Here is a 10,395-nt window from a genome sequence, read left to right on the forward strand (position 1 = left end):
GGCACACACAGGTAACCACTCTGCTGATTTTTATGGTAATCACTCCCTTGCTCGTTTTCCATTGATCTTCCTCTTTAGCTATTTCTCTCTCCTTCCCTCTCGCCAAGCAAAGAATAATGTATACTTAGTATCTTTCATTTTCTTATAACAGCTTTACTGAGATACAACTTACATATCATATAATTCACCGTTTTAAAATATGCCCTTGAGTGGCTTTTATTCACAAGTATATTCACAAGGTTGTGCAACCATCCCCACTATAATTTCAGAACATTTTCTCAATACTTCAAAAAGAAAAGCATACCCTATATCTGAAACTAACACAATAGTGTAAATCACCTATGTTCCAATAAAATTAAAATTAAAAAAAATTTGCTAATAATAAAAAAGAAAAGCATACCCATTAGCAGTCATTCTCCATCTCCCCAGTCATCCAGCAATCTTTCTGTCTCTATATATTTGCCTTTCCTGGACATTTCATATCAGTGGAATCATATTGGGTTGGCCCAAAAGTTCATTTGGGTTTTTTATGGAAAGCCTGGACTGAACTTTTGGGCCAACCCAATACAATGTGTGGCCTTTTGTGTCTGCCTGCTTTCATTTAGCATGTTCTCAGGATTCATCCATGTTGTCGAGTATATCAATACATTCCTTGATGTGGCTGAGTAATACTCCATTTTACGGAGATACTACCTTTTGTTTATCCATTTATCAATTGATGGACTTTAGATTGTTTCCACATTTTGGCTATTATGAGTAATGATACATTCATGGACACATACTTCTGTGTCTAGGTGTATCTTCATTTCTCTTGGGGAGATATATAGGAGTGGAAATGCTGTTATATGGTTAACTGCTTAACCTTTTAAAAACTGTTTTTTAACTGAAGTGAAATTCACATAACATGAAATTAACCAGTTTAAAGTGAACAGTTTGGTGGCATTCACAATGTTGTAAAACTACTGTGCGTGTGCACTCAGTCGCTTCAGTCATGTCCAACTCTTTGTGACCTCATGGACTATAGCCCGCCAGGCTCTGCTGTCCAGGCAAGAATACTGGATTCTCCAGGCACGAATACTGGAGTGGGTTGCCATGCCCTCCTCCAGGGGATCTTCCTGACCCAGGCATCTCTATGTCCCCTGCATTGGCAGGCAGGTTTTTTTTTACCACTAGCATCACCTGGGAAGCCCTATGAAACTACTAGCTCTGTATAATTCCAAGACATTTTCATCATCCCAGAAGAAAACCTCATACCCATTAAATAAATGCTCCCGAGTCTCTCCTCTCAGCATCTTCTGGCAACCACCAATCTTCATTGTTTCCGTGGACTTAGCTATTCTAGATACTTCATGTAAAAGGAATCATACAGTATATAGTCTTGTGTCTGGCTTTCACTTAATACAATGTTTTCAAGGTTCATTCACATTGTAGTATGTGTATGTATCAGCACTTCCTTTTTGAAGCAGAATAATATTCCATTGTATGTATATACCACAATTTATTATCCATCTTTCTATTGATGGATATTTTGTATTTTCCACCTTTTGGCAATTGTAAATAGTGCTGCTCTGAAAAATGAGTGTATATATCTTTGAGTACCTGTTTTTTAATTCTTTTGAGCATTCACCTAGGAGTAGAATTGCTGGGTCATATGGTAATGCTATCTTTAACTTTTTGAAGCACTGGCAAACTGTCTTCTTTTAGCAGCTAAGGCATTTTATTTAGGAAACCCGAACAAACTTTTTTTTTGATTTACGTATTTTTAATTGAAGGATAATTGCTTTACAGTATTGTGTTGGTTTCTTCCATACGTCAACATGAATCAGCCATAGGTATACATATGTCCCCTCCCTCTTGAACTTCCCTCCCACCCCTCTACGTCTGAACAAATTTTTGGCCAACCCAATATATTCCTACCAGCAGTGTAAGAGGGCTCCAATTTCTCCACATCACCGGCACTTGTTATTTCCCTTTTTCTTAATAGCAATCCTAGTAGATGTGAAGCAGTATCTCATCATGGCTTGGATTTGTACTTTCCTAATGAGAAGGAAATGGCAACCCACTCCAGTATTCTTGCCTGGAGAATCCATGGACGGAGGAGCCTGGTGGGCTACAGTCCATGGGGTCGCCAAGAGTCGGACACGACTGAGTGACTTCACTTTCGCTTTCTTAATGATTATACAGTGGAAGTGAGAAATAGATTTAAGGGACTAGATCTGATAGATAGAGTGCCTATGATGAACTATGGAAGGAGGTTCATGACATTGTACAGGAGACAGGGATCAAGACCACCCCCATGGAAAAGAAATGCAAAAAAGCAAAATGGCTGTCTGTGGAGCCCTTACAAATAACTGTGAAAAGAAGAGACACAAAAAGCAAAGGAGAAAAGGAAAGAGATAAGCATCTGAATGCAGAGTTCCAAAGAATAGCAAGGAGAGATAAGAAAGCCTTCCTCAGTGATCAGTGCAAAGAAATAGAGGAAATCAACAGAATGGGAAAGACTAGAGATCGCTTCAAGAAAATTAGAGATACCAAGGGAACATTTCATGCAAAGATGGGCTCAATAAAGGACAGAAATGGTATGGACCTAACAGGAGCAGAAGATATTAAGAGGTGGCAAGAATACACAGAAGAATTCTACAAAAAAGATCTTCATGACCAAGATAATCATGATGGTGTGATCACTCACCTAGAGCCAGACATCCTGGAATGTGAAGTCAAGTGGACTTTAGAAAGCATCACTATGAACAAAGCTAGTGGAGGTGATAGAATTCCACTTGAGCTATTCCAAATCCTGAAAGATGATGCTGTGAAAGTGCTGCACTCAATATGCCAGCAAATTTGGAAAACTCAGCAGTGGCCACAGGACTGGAAAAGCTCAATTTTCATTCCAATGCCTAAGAAAGGCAATGCCAAAGAATGTTCAAACTACCGCACAATTGCACTCATCTCACATGCTAGTAAAGTAATGCTCAAAATTCTCCAAGCCAGGCTTCAGCAATACATGAACCGTGACCTTCCAGATGTTCAAGCTGGTTTTAGAAAAGGCAGAGGAACCAGAGATCAAATTGCCAACATCTGCTGGATCATCGAAAAAGCAAGAGAGTTCCAGAAGAACATCTACTTCTGTTTTATTGACTATGCCAAAGCCTTTGCCTGTGTGGATCACAATAAACTGTGGAAAATTCTGAAAGAAATGGGAATACCAGACCACCTGACCTGCCTTTTGAGAAACCTGTATGCAGGTCAGGAAGCAACAGTTAGAACTGGACATGGTACAACAGACTGGTTCCAAATAGGAAAAGGAGTACGTCAAGGCTGTACATTGTCACCCTGCTTATTTAACTTCTATGCAGAGTACATCATGAGAAACGCTAGGCAGGAAGAAGCACAAGCTGGAATTAAGATTGCCAGGAGAAATATCAATAACCTCAGATATGCAGATGACACCACCCTTATGGCAGAAAGTGAAGAGGAACTACAGAGCCTCTTGATGAAAGTGAAAGAGGAGACTGAAAAAGTTGGCTTAAAGCTTAACATTCAGAAAACTAAGATCATGGCATCTGGTCCCATCACTTCATGAGAAATAGATGGGGAAACAGTGTCAGACTATTTTTTTGGGCTCCAAAATCACTGCAGATGGTGACTGCAGCCATGAAATTAAAAGACACTTACTCCTTGGAAGGAAAGTTATGACCAACCTAGATAGCATATTGAAAAGCAGAGACATTACTTTGTCAACAAAGGTCTGTCTAGTCAAGGCTATGGTTTTTCCAGTGGTCATGTATGGATATGAGAGTTGGACTGTGAAGAAAGCTGAGCACCAAAGAATTGATGCTTTTGAACTGTGGTGTTGGAGAAGACTCTTGAAAGTCCCATGGACTGCAAGGAGATCCAACCAGTCCATTCTAAAGGAGATCAGTCCTGGATGTTCTTTGGAAGGACTGATGCTAAAGCTGAAACTCCAATACTTTGGCCACCTCATGTGAAGAGTGGACTCATTGGAAAAGACTCTGATGCTGGGAGGGATTAGGGGCAGGAGGAGAAGGGGACAACAGAGGATGAGATGGCTGGATGGCATCACCGACTCAATGGACATGAGTTTGAGTGAACTCCGGAAGTTGGTGATGGACAGGGAGGCCTGGCTACAATTCATAGGGTCGCAAAGAGTCGGACACGACTGAGCGACTGAACTGAACTGAATGACTAATGACTGAGCATCTTTACATGTGCATGTTAGCCATTGTATGTCATCTTTGGAGAACTGTCTATTCAAGTCCTTTACAGATTTTTTAATTGGGTTTTTTGACTCTGGGTTGTTCAGTTGTAAGAGTTCTTTATATATTCTGGCCCATATCAGATATATAATGTACAAAATTTTTCTCCCAATCTGAGTTGTCTTTTTACTTTCTTCTTGGTAGTCTTTGAACCACAAAAGCTTTTAATTTTGATGGAGTACAATTTAACCACTTTTCTTGTTATTCATGCTTCTGGTGTCACATCTGAAAATACACTGATAAATCTGAAGTCATAGAAATTTACCCTTATGTTTTCAAGAGTTTTACAGTTTTAGCTCTTTCATTTAGGTTTTTGATCCATTTTAATTTTTGCGTACGGCATGAGATAAGGGTCTGATTTCGTTCTTCGGCCTGTGGCTCTCCAGTGGTCTAGCACCATTTGTTGAAAAACCATTGAATGTTCCAGGCACTCTTTTAACGTGAATCAGTTGACTGTAGCCAAGTGGGCTTGTTTCTGGACTCTCAGTTCTACTCTATCCACCTATATGTCTATTCTTATGCCAGTACCACAAGGTCTTGATTACTGTCATTTTCTAGACAGTTTTAAAATCAGAAGTGTGAACCTCCCTATCGTTTTGGATGTTCTGGATCTCCAAAATTCTTTATGAATGTTTGAGTCAGCTCATCAACTTCTACAAATAAATCAGCTGGGATTTTAATAGAGATTTCACTGAATCGGTAAATCAATTTAGGGATTATTTCCATCTAAATAATGTTAGCTAATATAGGGAATTCCCTGGTGGTCCTGTGGTTAGGACTACATGCGTTCACTGCATGGGGTCTGGGCTTGACCCCTCGTCAGGAACTAAGATCCTGAAAGCTGAAAGCTGGCAAGGCCAAAAATAAATAAATAAACAATATTAATTAATAGTAATCTTCTAATCAAACTCAGTGAACATAGGATGGTTTTCCATTCATTTTAATCTTTAATTTCTTTTACAATTATTCAAGGTGTTCATTTCTAATCCTTTTTATCTGTATAGGATCAGCAGTAATGTGCCCTCCTCATTTCCTTTGTTTTTTTCTTTTTTGGCCATGCTGCATGTCTTGTGGATATAAGTTAAACCCAGGCTGGGCAGTGAAATGCTAAGTTCTAACCACTGGACTGTCAGGAAATTTCGTATTGATTTCTGATTCTAGTCATTTGAATCCTCTTCTGTTTTGTTATTTTTGAGTCAATCTAGCTAAAAGTTTGCCAATTTTATTGATCTTTTCAAAGAACCAACTTCTGGTTTCATTGATTTTTCTCTGTTGTTTTTCTAGTCTCTCATTACTTTCCTTCTAGTCTTTATTATTGCCTTCCTAATGCTTGCTTTAGGTCTAGTTGGAAAATACACTTTTCCAGCGGTTTTGTTTTGTTTTTTTTTGGATATTCTGGGTCTTTGTTGCTGCACTCAGACTTTCTCTAGTTGTAGTGAGAGGGGGCTACTCTGTTGTGGTGTGCGGGCTTCTCACTGCGGTGGTTTCTCTTATTGCAGAGCACGGGCTCTAGGGCACACGGCCTTCAGTAGTTGCAGCACGTGGGCTCAGTAGTTGTGACGCATAGGCTTAGTTGCTCTGGGGCATGTGAGATCTTCCTGGACCAGGGGATCAAACCCCGGCATTGGCAGGTAGATTCTCAACCACTGGACCACTGGGGAAGCCCACCATTCATGTCTTAGTGCATCAGAATCAGCTTCAGATTTATAGTGATTTAATTCCAGTGAGACGTAAAACATTCCTATATACTTCTCTTCTCTTTTGTCCCTTTTCATGATACATAGTACATCTATAAATGTTACAAACTAACAATACATCATTACAGAGGTCCCCAACCCCCAGGCCACAGACTGATAGCACTCTGTGGCTTGTTAGGAACCAGGCCACACAGCAGGAGGTGAGTGGTGGGTGAACAAGCATAGCCTCATCTGGATTTACAGCTGTTCCCCCTCCTGTCAAATCAGCAACAGCGTTAGATTCTCAGAGAAGCACAATAGATGTAATGCGTCTGAGTCATCCTGAAACCACCCCTACCACCACCCCGGTCCATGGAAAAATTGTCTTCCATGAAACTGGTCCCTGGGGACTGCTGTGTTATTATATTATTTGTATACTTTTATGACTTTTATAGGACCTAAGAAATGAAAACGATTATATATTTATACCTTCTGTTATATTAACCTTCTTTTTATCATTTCTGTTGTAGACCCAACAATACAGTACAGATATATTATTTTATACAGTTAATATATAAATTGGTTGAGAGAAGAAGGGAGAAGAAATGCACATTTATACTGTTTTTTAATAATTCAGTTCAGTTCAGTTGCTCAGTCGTGTCTGACTCTTTGCAACCCCATGGACTGCAGTGCGCCAGGCTTCACTGTCCATCACCAACTCCCAGAGCTTGCTCAAACTCATGTCCATCGAGTCGGTGATGCCATCCAGCCATCTCATCCTCTGTCATCCCCTTCTCCTCCTGCCCTCAATCTTTCCCAGCATCAGGGTCTTTTCCAATGAGTCAGTTCTTTGCATCAGGTGGCCAAAGTATTGGAGTTTCAGCTTCAGTGTCAGTCCTTCCAATGAATATTCAGGACTGATTTCCTTTAGGATTGACTGGTTTGATCTTGCAGTCCATGGGACTCTCAAGAGTCTTCTCCAGCACCACAGTTCAAAAGCATCAATTCTTCGGTGCTCAGCTTTCTTTATGGTCCAACTCTCACATGCATACATGACTATAGGAGAAACCATAGCTTTGACTAGACAGACCTTTGTTGGCAAAGTAATGTCTCTGCTTTTCAATATGCTGTCTAATTGGTCATAGCTTTTCTATCAAGGAGCAAGCGTCTTTTAATTTCATGGCTGCAGTCACCATCTGCAGTGATTTTGGAGGCCCCCCCCCCACCAAAAAAAAAATTATTATACAACTACTATTGGTTTGTAACCTCAGGAGTTCCCTGAGTGAAATCTGAAATTGACCCCCTTACATGGAGCATAAGGAGAGACCAATAAAAGAGGCAGACCACTCCATATTTTCAGGTTGCAGTTTTAATAAGCAAGGGAAGTTACATAGGAGGCTTGTCTTGAGTAGCTGCAAGCTGAGTAAATCCCGCATCCACCCACCAGATTCACTCTCGTAACAACTTTCATATATAATGTACAGCAGTGTTAATTATATTTATATTTCTTATAACTTGAAGTTTGTACTGTAAACAGACAATGTGGAGTGCCATTCCAGTTCTACAAGGATCAAGTCATTGGCCACTGCAGTCACTGACCTACAAGGCACCCTCAAAGAATTTAGGATGAAACATTGTGTGTTTTAGATATATGGGCCCCTAGATAGTTAAAATGCATATCTAAGGAAGAATTTCAATGACCCCATTATTCTTGCATCTTCCCATACTAAATCATTAACTGAGATACTTGATCCTCATGAGCAGTGAACTTTCACCAAGATCTTGACTGCACTATATGTACTAGCTCTTCCCCTACCTTTTCGAAACTATTTCTCAGAGTTTTCTGAGAGGCTGTCTCCTGGGCTACAGTCCTCAGCAAGAGTCAGAATAGATTTAACTCACGGTTTTTACATTGTGTTTTTTCCAGTACCTTTTGATTACTTTCGTTCAACTCCCCCTCCTCCCACCTCCACCTCTGGTAACCACAAATCTGTTATCTTTTTCTGTGAATTTGTTTGAAGTTTAACTGACCTACAATATTAGGTTAGCTGCTAGTATACAGCATAGTGATTCCATATCTATATACATTTCAAAATGATCACCATAATAAGTCTACTTACCACTGAGCAATATCCTTATGAGAAGAAGAAATGTGGATACAACAAGAAATCAGGGGCCTTCCCTGGTGGTCCAGTGGTTAAGAATCTGCCCGCCAGTGGAAGTGACATGGGTTTGATCCCTGCTTCTGGAAGATTCCACATGCCTCAGGGCAACTAAGCCTGAGTGCTACAACTACTGCCTGCACTCTAAAGCTCCACAACGAGAGAAGCCACTGCAATGAGAAGCTTGCATACTATAAATAGAGAGTGGCCCCCGCTTACCACAACCAGAGAAAGCCCGTGCACAGCAAGGAAGACACAAGCAGAGCCAAAAAAAAAGAAACATCAGGGGTGCATGTACATAGAGGAATGACCATGTGAGAACATAGTGAAAGATAGCCATCTGCAAGCCAAGGAGAGAGTCCTCAGAAATAAAACATGCTGATGCTTTGATCTTGGAGTTCTAGCCTCCGGAACTGTGAGAAAGTAAGTATCTGCTGTTTAAGCTGCCCAGTGTGTGGTATTTTGTTATGGCGGTCCTAGCAAGGTAATATAGGGCTTACTTTGGCCACCTGATGGGATTCCCTGGTTGCTCAGATGGTAAAGAGTCTGCCTGCAATGTGGAAGACCTGAGTTCGATCCCTGGGTTGGGAAGATCCCCTGGAGAAGGAAATGGCAACCCACTCCAGTATTCTTACCTGGAAAATCCCATGGACAGAGGAGCCTGGTGGGCTACAGTCCATAGGGTTGTAAAGAGTCAGACATGACTGAGTGACTTCACTTTGGCCACCTAATGTGAAAAGCCAACTCATTGGGAAAGACCCTGATGCTGGGAAAGACTGAGGGCAAGAGGAGAAGCGAGCAACAGAGGATGAGATAGCTGGATGGCATCATCAACTCAGCAGACATGAATTAGAGCAAACTTGGGGAGATAGTGATGGACAGGGAAGCTTGGCATGCTGCAGTTCACGGGGTCACAAAGAATTGGACATGACTGAGAGACTGAACAATGACAACAGGTGGCACTAGTGGTAAAGAACTTGCCTGCCAAAGGTAATTCATATAGGACCCTCTAGTAAGTCTTTCATGTAAGTTACTGTACCTTTCATTCCAGCATTTCCAATTCTTTTTTTATATATAACTTATTCTTGTGGAGTTCTCTATTTCATACAACATCGTCTCATACTTTTATTTCTTTAAGCATGGTTTTCTTTAGTTCTTTGAATGTATTTGTAATGGATACTTTGAAGTCTGTTACATCTGATACCTGGTTCTTCCCTGGTGGTTCAGTGGCTGAGACTTTGTGGTCCCAATGCAAGGGGGCCTGGGTTTGGTCTCTGGTCAGGGAACTGGATCCCACATGCTACAGCTAGGACCTGGCACAGTCAAATAAATAAATATTTTTTTAAAATCTGACACCTGGTTACTCTCACAGATAGTTTTTGTTACCTGTTGCTCCCCAAATGTGTGGGTAATACTTTTCTGTTTCTTTGTATATCTCCTAATATTTTCATTGGAATCTGGGTGTTTTAGGTAATATACTGACTCTGGGTGTAGGCTCCCCAGCCACCACTCTGGGCTTCTTATTGTTATTTGCTTACTGAGAGGCTGGATCATTAATGAAGCCTCTCCTTGCTATCCATGCCCCACTGTACCCTCCCAGCGTACACCTCTCATGTTGGTCCTCAAGGAGTATGGCCTTGGTGAACCCGTAGTCTCCCAAGATGACAGTGGTTTTGACAGGTTTCTCTGTCTCTTTTCCTGACAGTACCCAGCTGTTAGACTCCTTTATTTGCAAGATTGTTGTTCTACTGTCTTCTACAGCACCCTGAGGCATAAACTGCTCTACTGTCCACCCCAATCAAACGAGAGCTCCTTTGGAGGACCAGTTCCTGAGGTCAGTGTTTGAGCTTTGTTCTGCACCTAGGAGGGCTCCTTACACAGTTCTCTTCTTAGAGGAGCTGGCCTACAGTTTAGTTTATATCTCCACTGAATCTAATAATCTTAAATCCTCCCAAAGAGCAAACTCCTCCTTTTACCATGACCTCCACTGTGTTTCCCACTCCAGTACTCTTGCCTGGAAAATCCCATGGATGGAGGAGCCTGGTGGGCTGCAGTCCATGGGGTTGCTAGGAGTCAGGCATGACTGAGCAACTTCATTTTCACTCTTCACTTTCATGCATTGGCGAAGGAAATGACAACCCACTCCAGTGTTCTTGCCTGGAGAGTCCCAGGGACAGGGGAGCCTGGTGGGCTGCCGTCTATGGGGTTGCACAGAATCGGACACGACTGAAGTGACTTAGCAGCATCAGCAGCAGCCACTGTGTTTGAGAATACCCTTAA

This window comes from Bos indicus x Bos taurus, chromosome X, assembly GCF_003369695.1.
Source record: "Bos indicus x Bos taurus breed Angus x Brahman F1 hybrid chromosome X, Bos_hybrid_MaternalHap_v2.0, whole genome shotgun sequence".
Taxonomy (NCBI): Eukaryota; Metazoa; Chordata; class Mammalia; order Artiodactyla; family Bovidae; genus Bos; species Bos indicus x Bos taurus.